Here is a 25977-nt window from a genome sequence, read left to right on the forward strand (position 1 = left end):
ATTTTCCAGCTCAATTTTGCTGCAGATGTGTACAGATGTGGACCATTATTTTTTTCTTCGCGTGTGTCGCATCTCCCCAGTGGCTCTTTGGCGCCCCCCAGGGGAGGCCTCACCTATTGAAAACTGCTGTTCTAGATGATTGAATGAAGTCATACCTACTGTGTAACAAACTGCAGTACAACTAGGAGTAATACTGGCTTCATTTAAGTCATTGTCGCTAAAACAGCTCATTGTTCATTCATAATGAATGAATATATTTTTTGAACCGCACTGTGGAATCTTTATATGATTATTCCTCAGTGTTGTTGAGCTGTGACGTGCACAGCAGCAGCAGTTATCTTGATTCTAGTCTCTATCTCATTAGCCCTAATAGCCCCGTGTAACCATGTGTCAACCGCTCTGACCCAGGACCTTCTTGCTGTGAGGCGAGAGTGCTTCAGTCAATGTGTCACCAGATGCACAGGTATTAAAAAAACACCATCTCTCTCTCTCTCTCTCGACAGCATCCATCAAATCATGAATACAAAAGTATAAAAGTGTAATAGTATCACATTTTCCATCATCTTTGATCTGATAATACATGTGCCCTGATGGCGTGTGTGAAAATCAATGTGGGCTCATTAGATTCTCTTAAAGGCATCTGAGATAAAGGCAGCCAGAGATGGGGCACAGATTGCGCTGTGGAGCCCTGTCAGACTGGAATACTTACAGCTACATGAATATATATTGCACGACCCATCTATTGAATCTATAAAGAGCCGAGTTTGATGTTTTGTTTGAGCTGGATGTCTCAGGATAACCGCAGCGCGCCCTCATCTTATTTAAGCATCCAGCGGCGGATTAGGCCCTGTACGAGTCCTACGTCTGTGTGAGAAAGAAGCAAAAGAGAGGAGTGTCGCCCCCGAGCTCAGATGCACTTATTGTTAAATGTAGTTTTTCTTCACTGGATCGACGTCTGCTCCTGCAAAACAAAGCCATGCATTTTTAAAGACATGCAAATGCAGAGCGCGCACATGAACGCCACTTTTAGCCTCAGATTGAATTATGGCCCTGCCCCATCAAATGAGCGCTCCCTGTGTGACTCTGCTCTCTCTTTACTCCTCGTGTCCCCACAGGACATTACCATTTCAAATCCGGAGACAAAGCACAAGTAATACAATTCTGCCATCGCACAGACCCATCTCATATTTTATACAACAAAGTGCAGTTGTTTGCAGCAGGACGGAGACAGCCACAGAGGAGCGGGAGGGTCGGGCTGAAGGAAGGCTCTGACTCCCTCCCTCTCTCTCTTCTTAATGCCATTTTTTATTTATCGAATACTACAAATATTACATGAGAACAATATGATAATTGGTCATTGATTGGGGAGATTGTCAAAATTATCTGAAATAACATTTAATCATACATTTGAAGTGACCATCTGTGAGTAAATGTAGAACAAATATATATTTCCACATACTGGTTTCAAATCTAGAAAACCAAATGAAAATGAAAGATAACAGTCCAGTCGACACACTGAATTTTCTCCTCGCCTCGGATTCTACCTGGACGACTGTGGGATTCTTCACACATCTCAAGAACAACTACGAGCCAGCTACTGTTGGACTGGTAAGGAAGCTGGAAAAAAGACACTAAAAGGTTAGTAGAAAAGAGGAATCATTTACACTTTAACCTTAGGTGTGAACAGAAGCAACTGATTCCCAAGAAGCAGAGAGCAAGAAGAAAGCACCAGAAGCAGGACATAGGGCAGCCAGGTTAACCCAGCGTTACCTGAGGGGGATGCTAAGCCTGTTTAGTCCCAAAGGAAATTGGTCAGAAGATTAAGGATGAACCAACACAGACGAGAGAGCAGCAGTGGACCTCAGTCTGCTGTTCATCTCCACTTAAAATCCACGGGTCACTCATTTGAGGACAGTGAGGTACAGATTTTAGCCAGAGAAGAAAATTGGTTTGAGAGGGGAGTGAAAGAAGTCATTTTTGTTAAGAAAGACAATCCTTCTTTAAACAGAAATGGAGGCCTCAGACACCATCTACCTCCTATTTACAACTCCATCCTCAAACCTAAATCAAAACAAACAAGAGAACAACAGGTGTAGTCAGGTCAGGTCCAGAGGTGTGGAAGCTCCATTATGGCCCTGAATTGTTCTGTTAATTAGACCCCAAACCCTGTACAGGTCAACAGGCCAAACTAACAAACACAAACTGTAAACAAGTGTGTGTGTTAGTTTCAGTGTAGTTAGCTCCTCCTGCAGACAGATATAAGGAAGTGTCACCAGCGTCTGACCAGAACTGAAGAAGCAGCTTGGATGAGCTGAGAAACGTCTTCAACCAAACTAACTTTTGTCCAGTCGACAAACTGAATTTTCTCCTCACCAAAGGCATATGATGAATACAATGTGATAAACACCCACACAAGTCATTCATGAATCCATTTCAGGATTTACACAACCTAGGTCACATTTTATGGTCAGTTTTCCTCCACAAAAAATAAAAAAATAAAAATAAATAAAATAAAAATTGTGAAAGCCTTGCAAGAATACTTAGAAATATGCAAGGGTAGAAAAAAGTTCTACAAAATTCTAATTAAGTAAAAGTATCTTTACTTTGCTTAATTCCTACTCAAGTAAATGTAAAAGTAACCATCTAAAAATCTACTTGAATAAAAGTAAAAAAGGTACTTCATTTAAAATGTAATTTGTGTAAAAGTTACTTGGATGGAAAAAATGGATGAGTCATAAATTGAATCCAGCACAAGTTGTTTTAATCAAATTTTAGGTGATACAGACAAACTTTGTACATTTTTAGGACAGAGCTCACTAACACCAACACTGAGCTCTTCCTTCTGTTTATAGAACTTACAACTTTGGATAACAAATTAAACAAATTAAACAAATTGACAATTTAACAAAGTCTGAATTATACGACCAAAGGTTTCCTTCTCTTTCCTCCCTTCTTCTTTTTCTTCTTGTTGAATATCGTCCATGTTGGCCTCCATCTCCGGCTCTTCACCAGCATTATCCAAGTTGATCCAAGATAAAGCGGTGGTTCTGTACGGTGACTCTACATTCTAGAGTGAAAATGACGCCTGCGCAATTTCCTTTCTTCTTATTTATTGATTTTTTTAAATTTTCAATCTGATTTTAATCGGTAATAAGGGTGGATTCCAATGTAATGATGTCAAATACTTGGGTCAAAATATACTCAAGTAAAAATAAATTTACCTATTTCAAAAACTACTTCAAAAATACAAAAAAAAAACAAAAAACTTCTCAATACAGTAACATGAGTAAATGTAATTCATTACTTTCCAACCTTGGGAATATACACTGTATATTTAATTCAGTATATGTATAGTATATTCAGTCAAGGACTTTTTTTTTTTTTTTTTTTTAACATACCTGTGTTTTATCAAACTGACATTTGATTATATTTATATTGTGTTTGCCTGGATCCACAATACACACTCAAGCCTGTTTTTCTCTAAAAAAAAAAAAAAACATGGAGGAGTGCTTTAACTCCTCCATTTATTCAGCCTTTAACATTCCTCAGCTCTGATTCCTGCCTGCTCTACCTCCAGCGGTGTATCAGGAAGGCCTGTTCCATCTCTCCTTGTCCTCACTGGAGGACGCCCTGTCAAACGGCTCTTTACCTGCCCGCTGTGGAGGGGAGGGGCTGGGGTTGGCGCTCCATCCCCTCTGCCCGCTGTGGAGAGGAGGGTGTGGGATTGGCGCTCCGTCTCCTTTGCCCGCTGTGAAGTGGAGGGTGTGGGGCTGGCGCGCGCCCTCGTCTCCCTCCGCTGACCTACTTTCTCAACAGCCCTTATTAAACTCATTCTCGTGTCCGGAGCGGCACTGATGCACAGAACCTCACCGGCACATCAAGAGGGTCAAGGACTCTCCAAAGTCTCACCTATGCTCTCCACACTTTCCTCTGCGTTTGAAAGCCTACATTTTCTCCCTGGGAGCCGTGTCGCAGCCGAGGCCTGCAGAGAGGCTGATGCAACGGCTGACTCTTCCAGTAAAGATGTGAAACAGTATCCTTTGAAAGCCCACGTCTCCTCCGCATTCATTTCACTCTAAAACTATATGACGCGGATGCCAAGTCGCTGTAAGAGTGAATGTGATCCTTATTGGGAGCTCACTCACTTTACATGCAGCTGGGAGATGGAACCAGAGCACTGGTGGGAGCTCTGCAGTCCCTGAAGAGTCCCACGAAAGCCTGCTGCTCCCTGGGGATAGCCGCCAAGGAAATCGTCTGCTTCTATTGCAACAGCCTGGACACTGACCAAATCAATACTGTGGAGTATCTGTGCCTCTAGAACACGACTGCTCCACATGTGGCCCAGGGGCAAGATCAGGTCCTCCAGTGATCTCATCTGACCCACCTTCCAAACATCATTAACATAGTTTCTCTTTTTTTACTGGTTTAGTTCAGGTTTTATTTAGTTAGTAGTTAGTAGTGGCAGATTAGTCCTTGTTTAACCCAGAGCTGGTTTAGTCCTAATTCTGCATTAGCTCTGGAAAATGTGGCTCTTCGTTAAAGTCCTGTTCTACATCATGAATTCTAACAGTAAAGATCATCAGCCTCCATATAAAAAGGCTCGTAAAGGTGCACTGTGTAACTTTTCTGGGACTGTTTTCCACAAGATTGTTTTTACTGAGATGTCGTTTTTTGCCTGAATGTTCCACACTATGGCATTACAAATGTCTTAGTAGCACTAATTTAAGTACAGGCCATTACATTTTTAAGGTCAATATAGCATTTTCAAAACAATTAAAGGTAACATGGCGATATAAACAATGTTGGGGAGTAACAGATTACATGTACCAGAGTTACGTAATCAGAGTACAAATTATGAGTAACTGTATTCAGTTACATTTACTGTTTCAATGATAGGTAATTGGATTACAGTTACTTTGCTGAAATAAGTGGATTACAAGGCGGTATTTTGCTGTTTTCACATTTTGTGCTACATCCCATTTATTATTATTTTTTTTAATTTCGGTAATTCCACTCATTACCGAAAACCCAAACAGAATGAGGCAGTAAGAGCGATGTAAACGTCATGTTCACGTTGGCGGTGTCAGTCACACAGTGGACGAGGTCGAAGAGCCAGTAGAACAGAGCCAGCAGTGCACAGATAAAAATGCATTTGTGTGTCCCGAAGTGAGATATAAAAAAATAACAAACACAAAATCGCCTACAAGTTAAATGTCAAACCGGAGCTACTGGCACTGGTGAAAACAACCTGCATAGGCTCATGAAATCTGCACTACTGTCCTATAGTAACCTGAGACACGAGGGGACACGCACACAAACACACACAAACACACACAAACACACACAAACACAAACACAAACACACACAAACACACACCTTCATCATCGTCATCGGCCTGAGAACATCCGTAGATACTGCGCGGAAACTGACGTCCTCCCTCGTGTGGACCGTGTTTTCTCGTGTACGCTGCGTAAACCTCGCTTCCTCCTGTGAACCTCTAAACCAGAACTAACACCAGGACTAAAACCAGGACTAACCCAGTCCAGGACTAAACCAGACTAAACCAGGACTAAACAATATGACACCTAACAGCAGGTTGGACATAATTTAAGGTGATCTCATTTCTCTATCAATAATATATTTAATATGGTGAAGGAAAGCCTGGGCTTGTTATTGTCTTTTAGCAGACAAAACATCTCATGTGAACATATCCTGGTCTTTGCTTCTCTACAGCAAACAGTTGCTTAATCATGGAGACTTTGGCTCAACAGACAATTTGAAGAGAACAAACAAGAATTGTCAGGATGTGGTTGCTACATTCATGCTACATACATTCTACAAAAAGCATGACAATGTCAAGTAATCCAAAGTATTCAGATTACGTTACTCACTTTAAGTAATTTAATGGATTATGTTACAAACTACATTTTGGGGTATGTAATCTGTAATCTGTAGATACATTTTAAAAGTAACCTTCACAACACTGGGTATAAATATGTTCTGCGTTAGTAGTTAATACCCTGGAGAAGTAAAACCCATCCTCTTTAATGATTACTGTCGAACATTTAAAGCAAAGCAACAGATCTCCATGGTGACAAGCAGGCAGTACACCCTGCACCAGAAAAGATAAAATACAAAACAATCATTTAAAAGTGTGTTTATGTAAGGTGTTTACAAGGAAATATGAGAATAGTTGAGAGGTATATTTTGATTATAGCAGATCATGGCCTAATAATGTCACTGGAGGAGTCTGTCTAAAGTTAGCTTCAGAGCCCATTAGACTCTTTCATGTCTGAAAACTTTACTGAGTCAGTCCCCTTTGTGCATACTAATGCACTGAAGAATGAGACGTATTATCACTTCAAGTCCACCTCTTAACTTTAGAAGAGAGAAATTACAATACACAAAGACGACAACAATCAAGCACCAAAACAAGTGTAGTGATCTCAGGAGACAGGAGTGACCTGCAGCAAGACATGAGCAACTGAAGCAAGACTGAAGCAAGACACAACTGCAGCTATGGATTTGACTGGGTTAAAAAAAAAAAAAAATCTATTCTTTTGGCCTTTCCAAACTTGCTCAGTAATTCTGGAGAACCTGAAGGAAACCTCACACAGATCTGAAGACCGGACACAAGAGGCAGGACAGAACAGCACAAACAGAAAACACTCACACATCAACCAGAACATGAAACAGTGAATAGAGACGTGAGGCAGTGAAACTTTTGCAGATTAAAGATATAAGAGTTAAAAGCATGTGCAATGATCCCGTAAAATAGTCTGGATTGAGTTTTTAAAAGTCGACAGAGGTAAAAACAAACTAAGTTTTAAAGTCTGTTAAAGGTGGTTCCAGTCATTTGCTGCAGAACTGAAATGAGGAGCTGCCCAAAGCTGTGCGGTGTGTGTCTGAGCCGTGAATGTGCAGCGTGAGTTGAGGGAGGATGGAGTTTTACCAATTAAACATTTGTAAATGGACAATAAGCAGTGTGTTTGTGTGCGGGTGTGGAGAGAGCGACACTTCAGCAGGGAGTAAAGTTCAGTGAAGGTGGTAAACGTGCACCTGAGACAAAGCGGATGGCTGCGGGGTAAATCACATCGAGCTTCTGCTTATGGAGCAGTGCTTTTGATGCAGATCTGTAAATGAAGTCTCCATAGTCTGTGATGCAGATGACTCTTTGCAGGGCGTGTGAAACAGTTTTTTGTTGATATAGGAAACCTATTCTTAGTTTGGCTTTAGTAAGCAGACTGTTAATGTGCCTTTCAAAATTAAATGAAGAAAAGCCATACGGCTAGGTACTGGTAATGATCAACAATTAGGAATCCATTTTGGATTTTGTGGGTGGTTTGAACAGTGTGGGACCAAGAATAGATCCCTGGGGCATACCTTTAAGGAGAGGTAGAGGTTCTTAGGCTATGTTCACACTGCAGCCTGAAGTGACCCAAATCAGATTTTTTGGCCCTTATGTGACCTGTATCTGATCTTTTAATCACAGTCTGAACAACACAGATCCGATTTTTTCAAATGCAACCCAGGACACTTGGACACGTGCTCCTAAAACCGATACATATCTGATCTTTTGACATGTGACTTCAGTCTGAACGACCAAAGTGCATTCATCCACCTACACGTTATCAACAAGACACAAACGTACACAAACGTTCTTCTCGTCATACGAAAATTGTTAATGAACTCTGTGTCACTGAAGTGAAGCACATCACCACTCACCACTCTTGGCTCCGTCTCCACATCCACACGTTCCTTTCAACGAACTTTCCTGCCACTGCCCCACAAAACTCCATGGCCAAAAACCTCGTCCTTCTCCTTCTCAATCTCCTCCTTAAAAACAAGTAAGTTGTTCATGTTCTGGCTCCGGTACAAGAGGAACTTTAAAATCTCCAGGTGCTCAATGCTGCGTCCATGTTTGGACAACTTCTGTAAACACAGAGACGCTCACTGCGGTTGACATCATCGTGTCTCCAGTGTCACATGCGGGACACTTTTGGGCTGTTTAATGTTCACACTGGAGATCACATACAAGTCACATTTAATTGGAAATGTGAACGACCTCGCAAAAACATCAGATTTCACAAAAAAAATAAAAAATCTAAATTGAGCATTAAGCCCTGCAGTCTGAACATAGCCTTAGAGGAGGTCCTTCACACTCACTGACTGTACGTGCTCGGTTATATTCTGAAGCTTTTTAAAGTTGCAATGAGCTACGCTGTCTTAATTAATCACAGAAACACATGGTCATTTCACGTTCAAACAAACATGGCCATTCATGCTTTAAAAAAGAATAATAATGCAGATAGTGAGAGACTGCATCAGTCAACAAGTGAAGCATTAAAGGGTTTAATGATATAATAAAGTTTCCTCATCATGAACACACCTGGAGTTTGTTTCATTCACATGTTTAACACACAAACCTGAACATTTAGGTTCTTCTCTCAAACAGGAAACACTCTTGTTCACCTCGTGATGTCACACAGCAATACAGGAAGTTCTCCTCTCTGCTTTTAAATACCGTTCACCTTCACTAGAAACATTTGGATGATTTCAGAGCTTTCTGAGATTTACACATGTACGTAGACTAAGTACAAAGGATTACACAAATAATGGTTGCTCAGTTGAGTGTTTGTTCACTGATCTGAAGGTTGGCAGTTCAAATCCCGCTCTCAACATAAACATCACATATAGAGTGGTCAGAATATTTGGTTGCTGGTGCAATTCCCGCAGATGAATGATGTTGTTGTGTCCTTAACCCACCTCGTCCCCAATGGATGAATATTTATGTTTACTACTTTTTACATTTCCCCTCCTTGAACCGTCACCTTATCGTGGTGGAGGGGTTGAGTGCCCGAATGATCCCGGGAGCTATGTTGTCGGGGCTTCATGCCCCTGGTAGGGTCACCAAGGCAAACAGGTCCGGGGACGGGTCAGACGAAGAACGGTTCAGAAGCCCCTATGATGAGTGTACGAGCAAGGCCAGTTACGTCGCCCGGATTGGCGTCACCGGGGCCTACCCTGGAGCCAGGCCTGGGGTGGGTGCTCGCCAGCGAGCGCCTGGTGGCCGAGCCTCCCCCACGGGGCTCGGCCGGGCTCAGCCCGAAGGAGCGACGTGGGGCCGTCCTCACGTGGGCCCACCACCCGCAGGAGGATCCATATGGGGCCGGTGCAGAGAGATCTGGGCAGCAGTCGACGGCGGGGGCCTCGGCGACCGGATCTCCGGACATGGAGACTAGCTCTGGGGACATGGAATGTCACCTCGCTGGGGGGGAAGGAGCCTGAGCTTGTGCGGGAGGTTGAGCGTTACCGACTAGATATAGTCGGCCTCACCTCCACGCACAGTTTGGGCTCTGGAACCCAACTCCTTGAGAGGGGCTGGACTCTCCATTTCTCTGGCGTTGGCCGCGGGGAGCGGCGGCGGGCTGGTGTGGGCATGCTCATTGCCCACAGCTCAGTCGCTGTGTGTTGGAGTTCACCCCGGTGAACGAGAGGGTCGCGTCCCTGCGCCTTCGGGTCGGGGACAGGTCTCTCACTGTGGTGTCGGCCTACGGGCCGAACAGCAGTGCTGAGTACCCGGCCTTCTTGGAGTCCTTGGGAGGGGTACTAGACAGTGCACCGACCGGGGACTCCGTTGTTCTCCTGGGGGACTTCAACGCCCACGTGGGCAACGACAGTGACACTTGGAGAGGGGTGATTGGGAGGAACGGCCTCCCCGATCTGAACCCGAGTGGTGTTTTGTTATTGGACTTCTGTGCTAGTCACAGTTTGTCCATAACAAACACCATGTTCGAGCACAAGGGTGTCCATAAGTGCACGTGGCACCAGGACACCCTAGGCCGGAGGTCGATGATCGACTTTGTCGTCGTGTCATCTGATCTCCGGCCGCGTGTCTTGGACACTCGGGTGAAGAGAGGGGCTGAGCTGTCAACTGATCACCACCTGGTCGTGAGTTGGGTTCGCTGGCGGAGGAGGAAGCCGGAAAGACCTGGCAGGCCCAAGCGTGTAGTGAGGGTCTGTTGGGAACGTCTGGCGGAGCCCTCTGTCAGAGGGACCTTCAACTCGCACCTCCGGGAGGACTTCTCCCGGATTCCGGGGGAGGCTGGAGATATGGAGTCCGAGTGGGCTTCATTCTCGGCCTCTATTGTCAATGCAGCTGCTCGGAGCTGTGGGCGTAAGGTCTGTGGTGCCTGTCGCGGCGGCAACCCCAGAACCCGGTGGTGGACACCGGAAGTAAGGGATGCTGTCAAGCTGAAGAAGGAGTCCTATCGGGCCTTGCTGGCTCGGGGGACTCCTGAGGCAGCTGACGGGTACCGGCGGGCCAAGCGTGCTGCAGCCCGTGTGGTCGCGGAGGCAAAAACTCGGAGCTGGGAGGAGTTCGGGGAGGCCATGGAGAAGGACTATCGGACGGCCTCAAAGAGATTCTGGCAAACGTCCGTCCGGCCTCAGGAGGGGGAAAGCAGTTCTTCACCAACACTGTTTACAGTGCGGGGGGAGAGCTGTTGACCTCGACTGGGGACGTTGTCCGGCGGTGGAAGGAATACTTTGAGGATCTCCTCAATCCCACCGTCACGTCCTCCGAGGAGGAGGCCGAGGCTGGGGACTCGGAGGCGGACTCATCCATCACCCTGGCCGAAGTCACTGAGGTGGTTGGCAAGCTCCTTGGTGGCAAGGCTCCGGGGTTGGATGAGATCCGTCCTGAGTACCTGAAGTCTCTGGATGTTGTGGGGCTGTCTTGGCTGACACGCCTCTTCAACATCGCGTGGCGGTCGGGGACAGTACCTCTGGACTGGCAAACCGGGGTGGTGGTCCCTCTGTATAAGAAGGGGGACCGGAGGGTGTGTTCCAACTATAGGGGGATCACACTTCTCAGCCTTCCCGGTAAGGTCTATGCCAGGGTACTGGAGAGGAGAATCCGGCCGATAGTCGAACCTCGGATTCAGGAGGAGCAGTGTGGTTTTCGTCCTGGCCGTGGAACACTGGACCAGCTCTACACTCTCCATAGGGTGCTCGAGGGTTCATGGGAGTTTGCCCAACCAGTCCACATGTGTTTTGTGGATCTGGAGAAGGCATTCGACCGTGTCCCTCGTGGTGTCCTGTGGGGGGTGCTCTGGGAGTATGGGGTCCGGGGCCCTTTGCTAAGGGCTGTCCGGTCCCTGTATGACCGGAGCAGGAGCTGTGTTCGCATTGCCGGCAGTAAGTCAGACCTGTTCCCGGTGCATGTTGGACTCCGCCAGGGCTGCCCTTTGTCACCGGTTCTGTTCATTGTATTTATGGACAGAATTTCTAGGCGCAGTCAGGGGCCGGAGGGGGTCCGGTTTGGGGACCACAGGATTTCATCTCTGCTGTTTGCGGACGATGTTGTCCTGTTGGCTTCATCGAACCAGGACCTGCAATGTGCACTGGGGCGGTTTGCAGCCGAGTGTGAAGCGGCTGGGATGAAGATCAGCTCTTCCAAGTCCGAGGCCATGGTTCTCGACCGGAAAAAGGTGGCTTGCCCTCTCCGGGTGGGTGGGGAGTCTTTGCCTCAAGTGGAGGAGTTCAAGTATCTCGGGGGTCTTGTTCACGAGTGAGGGAAGGACGGAACGTGAGATTGACAGGCGGATCGGTGCAGCTTCGGCAGTGATGCGGTCGCTGTATCGGACCGTTGTGGTGAAGAGGGAGCTGAGTCGAAAGGCGAAGCTCTCGATTTACCGGTCAGTCTTCGTTCCTACTCTCACCTATGGTCATGAGCTCTGGGTAGTGACCGAAAGGACGAGATCGCGGATACAAGCGCTCGAAATGAGTTTCCTCCGCAGGGTGGCTGGGCGCTCCCTTAGAGATAGGGTGAGGAGCTCAGTCACACGGGAGGAGCTCGGAGTAGAGCCGCTGCTCCTCCACGTCGAGAGGAGCCAGTTGAGGTGGCTCGGGCATCTGTTCCGGATGCCTCCTGGGCGCCTCCCTCGGGAGGTGTTCCGGGCATGTCCCGCCGGGAGGAGGCCCCGGGGAAGACCCAGGACACGCTGGAGGGACTATGTCTCTCGGCTGGCCTGGGAACGCCTCGGGGTCCCCCCGGAGGAGCTGGAGGACGTGTCTGGGGTGAAGGAAGTCTGGGAGTCCCTGCTTAGGCTGCTCCCCCCGCGACCCGGCCCCGGATAAGCGGACGAAAATGGATGGATGGATGGACTTTTTACATTTTTAAATAAACAATGCAAGATCTATGGCATTATTTATAATACTTGAGAAGAACATTTTAAAAACTCCACTATAACTCAACAGTGGATATTTTAAAATGCATCTAAAACAACTTTCTTTTGAGTGTATTTTTGTTTGCTACATTCCATGTGTGTCATTCATAGTTTTGATGCCTTCAGTGAAAATTTACAATGGAAATAAAGAAACATAAATGAAAAAGTGTGTCCAAACTTTTGACTGGAGGCGTACTTTGGGACTTTGCTTTACCTAAAATGAGAAAAGTCTGGAACCTCAACTTTCAGTTCTATTCTGGAGGGTCATTTCTTATTTGAAATGATGATGATGATGAGGACATGTTGAACTTGTTGGACAAATGAGTCTGTCCCCTGTGTGTGAAGGCAGAGTCAGACTGTGGCATGTGTGTTTGTGTGTGTGTGTGTGTGTGGATTCTCAGGCGTTGCTCCATACACCTGTGATCTGTGTGTGTGCGTGTGTGTGTGTGTGTGTGCTGACACAGGCTCTGAGTGCACCTGCAGGTCTGTCAGCACTGCAGCATCTACAGGGCGAGCTTCATTTAGCCTCTGCAGTAGCACAGTGTGTGTGTGTGTGTGTGTGTGTGTGTGTGTGTGTGTGTGTGTGTGTGTGTGTGTGTGTGTGTGGGGGGGGGGTACATTTGCCTAGGCTTGTTTACCTCCTCAGACATGTTTGACCCTCTGCCGCTGCACTCTGCAGACAGTGACAGATGAGTGTGGCTTGTGAGGCTGGAGGTTTGAGCTCTAAAATGGACCAGGTCAAAACAAACTTGTTCTAAACACAGAAGGATGTAAGGTTCAGCTGCTTAAGTGCTGCTTTTACAGTGGCTGCTTTTTTCATGTAGTTGAACAAAGCCCCAGTACATCAAATTATAAAGTCTCTTATCCTCCAAGAATCTGGAAGTGCCCTGTTAGCATGCTAGTTGTTAGCAAACTCTACTCTGTCCTCTGAAAGTTGTGAAACACAAATTCACTCCAGTGAATAATTAGAGTACAGTTCTGCTAAACTGACTCGTTGTGTTTTTCACATCTTTAAGAGCGTTTCAGTCAGTGCCTTTACATTTTAAAGGTGGGGTACCACTGGGTACCATCTGTTTCTAGCTCTAACCAACCCTTTGGTACATTGCTTATTCTCATCTGCATTATTTCTGGGCCACTAGCACAGCTGTAGGCCAGTCAGCGCTCACCCCAAAGAGTCATATAGTGACTCACATGGTTCTTTCTTTTAAGTTTGCAGCTGATAAAAAAGTCAAAACTGCTGTAATGCAGTAAAATAATTACACAGATGTGCTGTACAGACTTGCCAAAGCCCGTCAAAGCCCAAACTCTAGTCATTGTTGTTGTGTTTTTCTTACTGTGTGAAGTATGTTTGGTTAAAAGAGCAGACACGCTCCACTTCCCTGCACCAGGCTCTACGGTTAAGGTTGTGAAGGTTAAAGGTGCACTGCTGAACTATTCTGGGAAGGCAGACGACCTGCTTGTTTCCATAGAGATGTTTTTTTTTTTTAGAATGTATAGCATTAAACATATGAATATCCATGGAAACAGGCAGGTGCAGTCACAAGACCAAGATCCACCACAGATAAGTATGAATATTTTATTTATTTATTTATTTATTTATTTTTAAATGTATTTGTCATTTGTTGATTGTTAAGTGTTGATGTTATAGGTGGACAGATTCCATTTCAGAACTCATTGCTATTTCCTGTATTTTTATACTTTTCATCTAAAGTTTTTTTCCACATAAATTGCCACTTAACTGATATAAAACTATGATAAGCTGGACTGTGGTCCGCGCTCTCCGCCTCTGCTCCAGCGTCTCTCAGGACTGGTGCTGGTGATCCAAAAGGGCCATCAAACCCCACGGAGCATAGGCTCATTTGTCTAAAACTCATTTAGTCCACAGCGTCTAATAACTGCTCCCCGCCTCTCGCCCTCACCAGCTTAATATCATAGTCCTAATTAATACGCCGGCTTAATTAAACAGTCATATTTAAGGAATGCAGCAGGAGGTGGGGGCTCTCATCCGTGCTGCTAATTGTCCTGCTCATTAGCTTGTATCTATCTTCACTTCATCTGTGTCTGATGAACTGACACTGGCACACTTCTGCACGAGACGGAAAATAGGTTTCAATAGAACAGAAGCAGGACTAAGTATAGGCTTCATCTTATTTTAGAGACAAGTCTGACAAAGATGGGGTTGTTGCTCAACAATTAATTTTGCAGAGAAAGAAGGATGGGAAGGGACATTTTTCATTGAGAGCTTGAGATGGTAATAGGCCGTTTGGAAAAGTTCTTAAAGCAAATTGTTCAGTATATCAACGCCGCTGTATAGAGTTCAACCCATAGCTGTATAAAGAAGAGAGTTACAGGAGTGTGACTGCACCCAGAGACTTTGATTCCAGCCAAATGAAGCTCATCGAGGCTGTAGGAGTGAATTTTGGAGTGAACAAACATCACTGAGTCGTCCTCCACCTTGTTAATTATATATATATATATATATATATATATATATATATATATATATATATATATATATATATATATATATACACTAGTACAAAGTAAATCCCCACGATAAATATCGACCCCTAAAAAAATGTGTGCTCACTGTTTTCAGCAAGGGGCCATATGAGGCTAAATATACCAACACACTGGTATAAAAATACATCCATCTCAGAGTCTCACTGTACTGAGCGTCTGATGTGAAATAAGTTTGACAGAACCACAGCATCTTTACAAACACACAGTCAGTGTTGGGGAGTAACAGATTACATGTACCAGAGTTACGTAATCAGAGTACAAATTATGAATAACTGTATTCAGTTACAGTTACTGTTTCAGTGAGTGGTAATTGGATTACAGTTACTTTGTTGAAATAAATGGATTACAAGGCGGGAATTTCCTGTTTTCAGATTTTGGGCTATATTCCCGCTTTTTTGTTTTTTTTTTTTTCACCCCCGGTAATTCCACTCATTCCTGTAAACTAAACCAGGACTAAAACCAGGTCTAAACCAGGTCTATAACCAGGACTAAAACAGGACTAAATCAGGACTAAAACAGGACTAAAAGCAGGTCTAAACTAGATCTAAACCAGGTCTAAAACCAGGTCTAAAACTAAACCAGGTCTAAAACAGGATTAAACCAGGATTTAACAGGACTAAACCATGCTGGGCGGACGTGTCTCCTCATCTTCTATCAATAATATTTTTAACACGGTTTAGTAAAGTCTGGGCTTTTTATTTTCTTTTATCAGACAAAAGAGCTTATGTTATGATATCCTAGTCTTTGTTTCTCTACAGCAAATCAAGTAATCCAAAGTATTCAGATTACATTACTCACTTTAAGTAATTTAATGGATTACGTTACAAACTACATTTTGAGGTATGTAATCTGTAATCTGTAGGGGATTACATTTTAAAAGTCACCTTCCCAACACTGCACACAGTTTAGGTCTGTATCTGATGACATGTTACTGACGTGGCAGTGATGCTTGAATATGAAGTAAAAAGTACTGCATATGATCATTGGGCCAATTCAGCAGGATCCCTGAGGGCCAACAAACAATGGTCTGAGGGCTGGATTGGCCCCAGAGTCACAGGTTGGACTCCCCCGGTTCCATCTATCATGTATTGAACGATACGTCGATATAGTAATCATGGTGTCAGGCCTACGAGGGAGACACAGACTGCAGCAGAGCATTGTGGGTCTGCTGAGAAGATGACATCTCTGCAGGACGCTTTGAGCCCCTCCCCTCAGGCAGGAGGCTATAGTGTGTTCAGACCAGTACCTGAAAGTGACCTTTTCTGAGTATTTTCTTTTTTTTGGAAATGTCTGGATCCATATCAGAACTACAGCACAGTGATATTAAAGAAACTCCCAGTGTTTCCCATTCATTCATGGTTTTCAGATTCTAGAAAGTGAAGATGTACGACTCCCAGACGGGGGCAACATTACTGATATTTGACATGGAATATTAAAAAAGGAAATGCATAAATGTTGAACGTGATACTTTCTATTATTTGCTAGAGCCAAGAACTCACTGTTTACAACACAAGTCATCATTTTGCAGTTATCCATTTTAGACTCCACAAATTAGACAAGATGAAATTATTCAAATTAGAATAATTTGTGCCACCATTTCCACCAGTGCCACCAAGTACTAAACTACAGTTTTGTGCTGAAAATAATTCTATTTTTTGTTTGTTTTCATGGTAAAAGAGCACAGCAACTCAAAAATTGAAGAAGAATAAAAAAATAAAAAAGTAAAAATGACCATCGTGTCTGGCCTTGAGTCCCGTGCTCAGGTCTGCAGACTTCCACAGAAGTGTTGCTGGTGAATGAGACGAGTGTGGACAGCTCAGGGCCTCACACTCCAGAGGGACTCAGGTGTGTGCCTGAAGGTGAACGGGCTCAGATGGAGGCTCAGGCACGAGGAAGTCACCTAAGCTTTACAGGATTAATCACAGGTGTGGCCCTGAGCCGGGGCCCTCAGCTGTGAATGTGAACGTCACAGTGGTGCACAGAGGAGCCTGCGGGCCCCGGAGCCCCACTTTCACTCTGGACTGCACTGGGGCCCTCCTCAGCTAAATATAGCTAAAGCTAAAAGCTAAAGCTACAGCTGAATATTCACAGATTTATAAAACGTGTTCATGTGTTGCTTTGGTGAATATTGTATTTTCAAAACAATAATATAATAATAAGTGAATGTGATGATCTAAATATGACACGTGATAATAGAAGTCAAATAATCCTCAGAAGATAATCTGAGCCCAGAGAGCCATCCCTGGACTGGGATCCCAGGACTCCTCTCAACATGTCATCATAGCCTAAACCTCCCTCTCCCCAGACACCTCCACCAGGTACTGCATCGTCAGTGTGTGGGTAAAAAGCAGAGTACTGGAGAGGCCTCCATCACAAGTCCTGTGTCAGACCTGCCCCCTCACTGCTCCTGCTACAAGGGCCGTGAGGGCTCAGGTGTCCCCTCGGGCCCCGGGGCCACTCCCCTCTCTTCCGGGCATCCTGTCCTCTGCTTGTGATTTGATTCTCCTTCTTTTCTTCGCTGTATCAAATTGCATTACTACTGTCCCGCTGAGCGCCGCAGCAGTCCACATCAATACTCATTGTTGGCCGTAATTACAATGTAATATTCTAAAGAAAGAGCCCTGACTGAGACATTATCAATATTTATGCCACAGCTGATTACATAAGCAGCGTGGATAAGGTCACAGGAGGCGCTGTGAGAGATTCAGACAGCACAGAACCACAGCCGGCACACGGCTGTCCACACTCTGTCCACTCAGGCTGTGAACACACAGGAGCCACAGGAACCTGCAGCACAACAGAGCCATACAAGAATGTGTTTCAGATATCAGAGGACATACACTCCATAATAACCCGGGGCAATAAAGAAGAATATTGATCGCTAATAAAAAAGGAAGACACGCTGTCTGTGGTACATTTTGTATAACCATCATTAAATATAATCACCTTTACAGCAGCACACTGTGCAGGAGCCTGATGTCTTGTAGATCATTGCTATGTTCACTTAAAGCCACAGTATGTAACACTTTTGCTTAAAAAAATAAATAAATAAAATAAGTAAGTAAACACACAGATTTCTAAATGTCTCTTAATTGAACATTTCCTCCATAATCACTGCAGTGTCTCACCTCTGCCTAAATAGTGACACAAGAACAATGCAGAGCCACTCATTTTCTGTAAAAGTCATGTTTTACTTTTCACACGTGTGTTAGTGTGATCAGCCTTTCCCTCTCTCTCTGTTTTTACATGGAGCACATGTTTACTGTATTCTATAGTGTCATTTCTCCACAAAAGGACACGTGTCCCTCCTGAGACAGAGTAATCACAGTTGGAGTCTGTGTGTGATGTACACTGCACACCGTGGGTGGTAACACAAACAAACCGAAACATAATCACTGTTATCTGCTCACAGAGAAATGAGCTAAATGTTTGTAATACATGTGCATGTGTGTGTGTGTATATATATATATATATATATATATATATATATATATATATATATATATATATATATATATATACAGAGAGAGAGAGAGAGAGAGAGAGGGGGGGGGGGGTGTTGTATATTCATGAATATTCTTGAATATCGAGCTGGCTGAGGTGGAGTTCTAAATTAAACTTTTAACTACAAATTTGAGTTAATAAGAATGTAGTAGAAATAATCCACTGTATATACATACATTGTTTTAAATATGTACAGTTAGAGTTATGAACCATTTGGAATTTTCAATAATCTATGTATATTTTTAAGTAAAAAAAAAAAAAAAAATCTGAATCAGTTTTATTGCCATTGCCAGTAAATAAAATTCACAAACAGGAACTTTCCTCAGCTTTATGGTGCATCTAAAAACAACAGTAAATGTAACATGGTCCATTGAAACTATAATACAATTAAAATAAGGGCGTGCATTAAAATAAGGTGAACAACAGACTCTGCCGAATATACAAAATGTACAGTATGGGCCGAACAAAACAGTGCCAGGAGGTTCATTATAGTTACATGTTTATTCATAAAAGTGAATGTTTCTAAACTACTGCTAATGTAAACAAACAGGAGTTATGTTTTATGGACTTTAAAACCGTGCAGGGAGTTTCAAACAGTAACAGACGACGCTGCAGTGTGATCGTAGCTGCTGTGGTGTAAGAGGAAAGTTGTGGCAAAGGGGCGAGGAAATGCAGGAGATGAAGCGGAGGGAATCGTGTCCACAAAAGCAAAGGCGTCACCAGGCCATCGTATAAAAACTGTAAATTATACTCAAACTGGTTGAACGCATTTGAGTGCCATATTTTCCCAGTTTTGTTGATTGTCGCCTGGTCTCAAATAAATACCTGTTCAGTCAGAGGTCCACAACATCTGGACCATGGACCAGTATTGGACCATGCCCCCCCCCCCCCCCCCCATCAGCCGCGAGGACCATGCCTCCTCCTGTACGTCTAAACCAGGACTAAACCAGGTCTAAACCAGGACTAAACCAAAACTAAACCAGAATTAAAACCAGGTCTAAACCAGGACTAAACCATGACTAAATCAGGACTAAACCAGGACTTATCCAGGTCTAAACTAGGACTAAACCAAAACTAAACCAGAAATAAAACCAGGACTAAACAAGTATTAATCAGGACTAATCCAGGTCTAAACCAGGTCTACACCAGGTCTAAACCAGAACTAAACCAGGTCTGAACCAGGACTAAACCAGAAATAAAAACAGGACTAAATCAGGACTAAACCAGGTCTAAACCAGGTCTACACTAGGTCTAAACCAGGACTAATCCAGGTCTAAACCAGGTCTAAACCATGACTAAAACAGAACTAAACCAGAAATAAAACCAGGACTAAACCAGTACTAAATCAGGATTAATCCAGGTCTAAACCAGGTCTAAACCAGGTCTAAACCAGAAATAAACCCAGGACTAAATCAGGACTAAATCAGGACTAAACCAGGACTAAACCAGGTCTAAACCAGGTCTACACCAGATCTAAACCAGAACTAAACCAGGTCTGAACCAGGACTAAACCAGAAATAAAACCAGAAATAAAATCAGGATTAAACCAGGACAAAACCAGGACTAAACCAGGTCTAAACCAGGTCTAAACCAGGTCTACACCAGGTCTACACCAGGTCTAAACCAGGTCTAAATCCAGGTCTAAACCAGGTCTACACCAGGTCTAAACCAGGACTAATCCAGGTCTAAACCAGGTCTAAACAGGTCTAAACCAGGACTTACAACAGGATTTAACCAGGACTTAACCATGCCGCACACCTCACACCCGTCCACACTCACCTTCCCCCTGGTCCGTGAAATACTGTCAGATATAAAACTAGTCCGTGGTGCAAAAAAAGGTTGAGGACCACTGTGTTAAGTGAAAAGAAGTGAGTGAAAAAAGGCCCCGGCTTTTCTCACGTCAGATTCCTGTGACATACTTTGAATAGATGATAGTTTCAGATGAGTGGTGATATATGGCCCGCTCAGACTTGTCCTCCCTGCTTTTCCTCACTCAGAAGAGACTGCTCCTCTGCTCCTCTGACCTGCTGCTCTCCTCACATCCATTACAGTCTGTCACTGTCAAATCTGCTCCAAGTTCATCAAAAGTGAGTTTAATGAAACTGCAGAGCCCAAACCGGAGCGGCTTCCTCTCCGCGCCTAATCCACTTTGGAGTTTCCGAGTTTGCCCACCGTCCCTCGCAAAGTCACCACAGAGTCACAGTCCACTAAACCGGTGGCTCTCTCCTCCAATTAAAGCGTGTGTGATGGGAGCTGACAGGCTGGCCGCTCCAGTGAGCCGGCCAAAGTCAGGCCCAATGACACACGTCCGCTCCGCAACAGGTCCACATCCCCGGCTCCTAATGATGGGGCTTGTGCACAGAGGCGCGCCAGCTCATCTGAATGTTTGGAGAAAGAGGGAGGGAGGGGAGTGGAGAAGAAAGGAGAGAGAAGAGAGGGATGTGAGGAGATAGAGGAGAAAGGCGGGGAGAGGAGAGAAAGACAGAGAATAGCAGAGAGGAGAGGAGAGAGACTAGGGGGAAAAAAAGAGAGGGATCCCATATGGAAAAAAAAAATGGAAAAAAAAACATAAGAATTGACCAGTGTCTTTGTAGTAAATCTTTATATAAGGTTCATATGTGTCATGTGTGGTTTACTCCTGAAAGTGTTTCCCCTTTTGCATTTTTCTCATACAACTGTATTATGAAAAACTAGTAAAGATAAAGTGAACATTTTGCATGACATTTACAGGTAATGTGCATGATAAACTACATTTTCTTTGTATGTTCCATGTAATGTTTGTATTCTTTCATTATATGTTGCAGAAAAAACAGTCAGCGTCTGAAGGGGGATTTGAACCCAGGTCCACCATGTGAAAGTCCAGTAACTTAACAATTGAACGAACCAGCTGCTGATTCCAGAGGGAACAACAGCAGATATTGAGGACAAGTACAAGTACCTTGGTATTTGTAACTGATATGACGTCTTGTCAGTTGAGGCATGTGAAAAAAACAGAAGTGTAAAGCTGCTTTTTGGAATATTACAAGTCAATATAACCTTTGTAATAATTTGGATTTTGCAGAGTAAAAATTTTTTTACAGCCTGATGTTTGTTCACTGTGAGATCAGTGGAAGATGTTTTTTAAGGTTTTAATGCAATATTTGCATTACTGTGTTTACCCCCATGCTGCACACACACACACACACACACACACACACACTGTAATAATTTTCTTTCTCACTCTCACACACACAACACAGCAATCAAGTTTAAGGAAACAATCGTCATTTCACTTGTTTTTTTGTGATTCTGTGGTAAAAATGACTTTTCTCCAACACTTGTGAGGACATTGTGTGTGGGATTAGTGTCATATTCAGGCCTTGTAGGTTACAAAGTTTTATATGTTTCATGTTGCACATATTTACCAAAGATCTTGTAACTGTTTTCACTGTCATATACAAATCTTTTAGGAATCAGATAAAACAGGTTAAAATGGTGTATGATTTGTCTTTACCTTTTCCATATGGGAGGGGAGACAGGAGGGGAAAGGGAAGGAAAGAGAGGAGAGAGGAGACGTAGGGAAGGAGGAGCCAGGAGGGAAGAGGAGAGGAGGAGAGGAAGAGAGGAGGAGAGGAGGAGAGGAGGAGAGGAGGAGAGGAGGAGAGGGCACTGTAGCTGATGGACAGTAATGAGGAGGGCGTTAACCACACTGGACACAGACTGAGGCTACAGGAGCTCAAGGATTAAACTGTCACTGCTCCATGTGTCTGTCCACATTAACATTCAGTCAGATGAATGATTATTATATTGTGATTATTATCATAAATGTTCCCTCAGTCGTCCAGGTAGAATCCACATCGAGGAGAAAATTCAGTTTGTCGACTGGACAAAAGTTAGTTTGGTTGAAGACGTTTCTCAGCTCATCCAAGCTGCTTCTTCAGTTCTGGTCAGACGCTGGTGACACTTCCTTATATCTGTCTGCAGGAGGAGCTAACTACACTGAAACTACTCTGAAACTATCACACACACTTGTTTACAGTTTGTGTTTGTTAGTTTGGTCTATTGACCTGTACAGGGTTTAGGGTCTAATTAACAGAACAATTCATGGTCATAATGGAGCTTCCACACCTCTGGACCTGACCTGACTACACCTGTTGTTCTCTTGGTTGTTTTGAATTAGGTTTGAGGAAGATGCTCGGAAAGCCACGGGTCTTATCTATACAAGGGGAAAAAAAGTAAGTTTCTATCTTTTATGGTTAAAAAGTTATGCGCCGGTTATGTAAAACATGTCCGCCGGTATCGTATACGATACCGTCGGTCTGGAAGGGTTAATGACCTGTATGTGTTAAATCAGGTGACTGCGTAAATGACGAGAAGAAATGTCTCAAACTTCAGTGACCAGACATACGGTACATTCATACCTGATTGATACACCTATCCCCGCCCCCTCGGGGAAAGTCTGAAATCTGCTAAAATCCTCCAAGACACTGACATGATACAGACAGAACACAAGCTCTTTCAGCAGCACAAATCCCTTTAGATTCTTTTTGTTTTGTCTTGCTTCGATGACACATGCAGCGATGCAGCGCTGGTGGCTCATGTTGTTACCAGATTTTATGTTTTTTGTTTTTTTTTCCCACTAAATAGTAAAGACTCTTTATGGTGCGTTTAGCAGGGTTTTTACCTGGAACACTACAGAAATCTGGCAGCCTATTGAACGAAGTTAAATAGAAGTACATGCCGTTCAAATCCATGTATCATTCGTTCAATCATTTTTCAATATAAAACCAAAAATAAGAAAATGAAAAAAAAAAAAAAAAAAAACAACAGTTTTCTTCATTATTTGTCTCCAAAAAAAAAAAAAACAAAAAAAAAAAACAGATAATGATTAGTTTTTTCAGTTTTCGATTTTGTGTTTAAATGAAGAATGGAAAAAACAGATAATGGCCTTTTCCTGTTTACGTGACTTCCGTGACTGCGATGTTGGACTTTTGCACCGCATATGGACTGAACCAGGACTGATCCAAGTCCGGGACCAAACCGGAACCAGAGCGGAGGCTCAGAGCCCACAGCAGAGCCAGAGCTCGAAGCTGAGGGTCGGACCCCGCGGAGGCTCGGAGTCAAAGCTCGGAGTCTGGTCCCGGTCTGATCCCGGACCTGGATCAGTACTGGTTCAGTCCATATGTGGTGCAAAAGTCCAACATCGCAGTCACAGAAGTCATGTAAACGGGAAACGGTTGTTATCTGTTTTTTCCATTTTTCATTTAAACATAAAATTGAAAAATGAAAAAAAAAAAACTAATCATTATCTGTTTTTTTCCTATTGTTTTTTTGGAGACAAATAATGAAGAAAAAGTTTTATACTGAAAAACAAATGAACGAATGACACACGGATTCGTTCAGACGAATGAACGCGCTCACAGTTTGTTCATCAGGCAGTAGTACAGTGTTTTCAGTTCAGGTTCACCCAAAACATGAACACATAACACATGAACTATCATTCAGTGAACACATTCAGATACAACACTGACTGGGACTAAGCCCCAAATTAAATCCTGAACTAGACTAGGACTAGAGCAGCACTAGGACAGAACCTAAGTCTACATCTGAAATATCTGTTCATTTTCGCTTCTCCAGGATTCTGTGCTTTGTTCATTGAAGCGTTTAACACAGTACACTTGTGTAAAAAGACTTCCTTCCACCAAACAAAAACTCTCCAAATTAAGTTAGCCGTCTAGTTAAGCAAAATGGCTCTGCTATTTATTGTCTCTGACAAAGAACCCAATCTAGAGCACTTAGCTCTGTTGTGCTGCACCCTGCTACGTAACCATAGTGACGATAAGAAGAGTGCTTTATCCTTAGTGATGCGTGTATCATGAAAGTGCCCGAAACACACATCCTCAAAGACACAGACAGGCCAGACAAAGGCCAAACCCTGCTCCGTCAGCCTGTACACTCCAGCACACAGCCTCTCACATGTGTATTTTGAGAGCAGACAGGAGCAGACAGGAGCAGACAGGAGCAGACAGGAGCAGACAGGAGTAGACAGGAGTAGACAGGAGCAGACAGGAGCGAGCGCTGCTGAGAGATGCATAGAGAGAGTTGAAAAGTTCACAGTCAGTATAGAGGCAGCAGTAGTTCTTATTATAAGCCTGGCACACAGAGCTGATGGAGGACGGCGCTGTGGAGACAGTCCCATACACAAGTCAATGCACCTGGAACAGAGGCTTTGTACACGTTTAAATGTGTTTGACATTCACAATTTTACTTCTAGGGTGATGAACATAAGATATTTAGATCATCATTTTACCTTTTATTGTTTTTAAAATGTTATATCTGTCCATTAGTTATATATTTTCACTTTTGTTTTTGACACTCTGAGCCTCCCTTGGCTTTGCGCAATAAGTCATTCCCCTTCTGAGAGTCATTACAGAACTAGTCTACAGCAGGTCAAAAAAAACAATGCAAATGGGAGATACGAGGCATTCACTGGCGTAATTTAGGTTTAGTGTTCAAACTTTGTAGCTGGAAGTACTAAAACAGCTAACAGATATCTTCACTGTTGGCAGAAATAAATGGTAATGGTCACATTTTTATACAGCGTTTTTTTCCATCTTCGAGGCACTCAAAACCACTCACCCATTCACACACACAATCACACACCAGAGTACAGCCACAAGAAACACCCGAGATAAAAAGATAAATGAGAAACACCTCATTTAAGTTGAATATTTGATTTTGAGACATGCTACGAGCTGTGTTACTTATGTTATTTGCTCTCTGTTGCAAAAATAAACACGACTGAGGCTCCAATAGTGTTTAAATTCACTTTAATGTAACAGACAAAGACAATTAAATAATATGTGCTAGTCTGTGGTAGAGGAAGTGCTGTCTGGCATTGCTACTGATCTGAAATGAGAGAGTTCATGTCCGTGGCTGGTTTCTTACCTTGTGCGCCTAATGTAAATCAGATTGTGTCCATACTAGAGCCCGACTGATATATCGGTTGGCCGATATTATCAGCCGATATGGGCACCTAGAAGCATATCAGCTATCGGCCGATATGTTTGCTGATAGGGGCTGATATTTCCTGTGGGCATGTTATACGTCGTTATAAAGCTTAGACTCTCTACATTCTGTTCATTTAATCCAATTTACAGACAGATAAATGTCCTAATATGTGGCTCCACATCAGTATTTATCTGTGGAGTCATTTGTCTGTGTGTGTCGTACTGTCCCTGAACACACCACAGAGTCACGTCGCTCACGTGTTCTTGTTTACACTCGCACACACAGATCCAAACACTGAGATTATTTTCTTTTTAAGGACAATTGGTTTGAGTCTGGATTAAAAGGACATTTATTAGTGCAGACTTGTGATGTGAGGAGGAGCCTGTGTGAGGCTGAGTGTTGGAAATATGTCGACTTTGAAGCTAGTTTGGGTTATTTGTTATTGGTTATCGATTAGCTGCGTAGCTCCCACACATAAACAGACTGTTTTCTATTGGCCTGTTGTAAAGTGATTATATTGGCCGTATACATGTTACTGGACCTGCACTGATATGTAAATGAGCTGTGAATAGACGTGTGAATGATGACATTTACACATATAATTAATTACTGCAGTGCGCAGCATTTACGGCTAAAGGCTAATAGCGATAGATTCTTTACTAGCTAGTAGTGATGGGTCAGTCGCGAATGAAACGGCTCTTAGAGTCGGCTCTTTGAAGCGAACGACGA

The sequence above is a fragment of the Boleophthalmus pectinirostris genome, unplaced genomic scaffold, assembly GCF_026225935.1.
Source record: "Boleophthalmus pectinirostris isolate CB_2022bp ecotype Guang Dong unplaced genomic scaffold, ASM2622593v1 HiC_scaffold_23, whole genome shotgun sequence".
Lineage (NCBI taxonomy): Eukaryota > Metazoa > Chordata > Actinopteri > Gobiiformes > Gobiidae > Boleophthalmus > Boleophthalmus pectinirostris.